The 2209-nt window shown below is 38.1% G+C and overlaps 1 protein-coding gene across 1 annotated transcript in view; it reads left to right on the top strand.

Moving 5' to 3' along the window:
- DIAPH2 (diaphanous related formin 2) overlaps positions 1-2209 on the top strand; it is a gene marked incomplete at its 5' end in the record, with an annotated part of 1076033 nt that overhangs the window by 618609 nt on the left and 455215 nt on the right.

Raw genomic sequence — 2209 nt, 5'->3', positions numbered from 1 at the left:
CCCCCGGGGGGGATGGCCATGCCGCAATCCCTTCTCCTCCATTCTCCTCTCGGGATCTTGGGCACGCACGCACACGCACCCGGTATGAGTTTTAAGCCACCAGGACACGAACCACAGTCGTCTACATGGGAGTCCAGCGATATAACCATTACGCTAACTGCTGGTTCCCAACACAGTGTTCTTAAGAATGACTGAGTTATGGATAACACTGGATCATGACTAGTTTATTGGCTTTTTACTTTTCCTCATTCTTTCCCCTTCTTTGTCTTCAGTTTTTCTTTTATGTTCTGCTTTTTTTAAAGTGTATATTGTACTATTTAGAGGTTTCCTATTATTATACTGTTAAATTCGGTTGAATAAAAGTGAGTTTAGGTTCTAGATCCCATGTATTCCTGGATATCTGAGAGCACTGTCAAATGTAGCTGTCTCTATAGGCTTTGAGCAATTTCCTGTCCTCCTTCATCCAGCGGGATGTGATCCTGTTGGTTAGAATCCTTTATCATATTATTTTAGTGCTGGAATTGGCTTAAGATGCTGTCTTGTGCAATTTCATTTTGCCAGTGAGGAAACTGAGCTCCTAATGTTTCAATAATTTGTCAATATATAGCAAGAAAGTGGAATAGGTAGGATTAGAACATAGTTCAGTTCACATTCCTGTGTTCTATCCATTGGGCGATGCCACTTTCTAGGGTACATGACTATGCACATTTGGATTTTTTTTAATACTTCGCTGACTTCAGATTTCTCACCAACCTTACTAACATATTTGACTTCTGGATTTAAACTCCAAACGAAACACGGATACGAGTCTTCAGCTATGCCCCATTTCCTCTTCCTATCTTCTTTCTGTCATCTCTCGCTTCCATAAGGTCCTCCTTGTTCCTTCATTTCTATATTTTCAAATATCATATAGATTCTATATTTTGCTTCTGGAATTTTACTTCAAGTTTATTTTTCCTGTGTCCTTCTTTTGTTATAGCATACTTAAAAAAAAATCAACCTGCTAATTGACGTCTCTTCCTTGTCTATTGAATAGAGCACTAGATTGAAAATTAGCCACCTTGATGCTTTTTCTATCTTAACCAATGACTTAAACACCCTGCATTCCAGTTTTCTATCAATAAAGTGATATTTATCTGTAATGCAGTTATCAACCTAATTTAATTTGAAAGTATAGATATGTTTATGACTTTTTTCAAAGATTGTGGACAGAAAATATAAGATGGTATTACTGTTTTAAGATATGGAAAAGAGCGTTGAGCAGATAGTCTAGTGATTAAGAAAGCCAGATTTCACATGGCTAACTGCAGTTCAATCCTGGCCCTAGAAGCTTGAAAAACATACTGGATGTGTGTGCACGCATGCCCCAAATCCCAAAAGAATGGAGAAGTGGAGGAGTAAGGATTGCAGTATGACCATGCCCATCCTGGGATGCCTTCTTTCTCTCTGTCTCTGATGAGCACATATATCCACTGACAACTGGAAAAAAGAAGGATATAGAAAAGAAAGATCATTGTTTTGGCATTGGCAGTTATTATCTTTTATGCTAGTGTACTCTTAGCTTTTCAGAACAATCATTAAGCAACCTTATATCTATGTCAGGGTTATGTTTCTCTTCACCTTTATTTTACCACTGCTATTATCTAAATGTCCCCTCAAATCTATACATTGAATCATAATTGCCAATGTCATTGTATAAAGAGGTGGGGTCTTTAGGAGATGACTAGCTAATGAATGATTAAAGCCCTTAAAAAAGTGGTTTCACATAGCATCCAGCTCCTTTTGCCCTTATGTCCCTTCTGCTATATGAGGACAGTGTTCATCCTCTCTAGAGGATGTAGCAACAAGGCACCATCTTGGGAAGCAGAGAGTAGTCTTCACTAGATACACAACTTACTTGCCAGTGCCGTGGTCTTAGATTTCCCAGCCTCCTCCCCAACTATGACTAATATGTTTCTGTTGTTTTAAAATTTAACCAATCTGAGACATTCTCTTAGGACAATACAGATTCACTAAGACAACTACCCTATGTTTTAGATTAACTAGTCTCTACTATACACCTAGTAAAGTGGTGTTAGAGGTGTTATGTGGGTTATGTGGTTGTGATCGTATATGCACTAAATGTGCATTTGTTGAAGGATTAGCTAGGAGTTTGTGGTAATCCTGCACTCTAACTCTGTGCTGTTTTTTTTTTTTTTCCTCAATGATT

Source organism: Tupaia chinensis, unplaced genomic scaffold (assembly GCF_000334495.1).
Source record: "Tupaia chinensis unplaced genomic scaffold, TupChi_1.0 Scaffold144482_1, whole genome shotgun sequence".
Taxonomy (NCBI): Eukaryota; Metazoa; Chordata; class Mammalia; order Scandentia; family Tupaiidae; genus Tupaia; species Tupaia belangeri.
The sequence above is the reverse complement of the archived record's forward strand: the minus strand, read 5'-3'. Positions and strand labels throughout refer to the sequence as shown.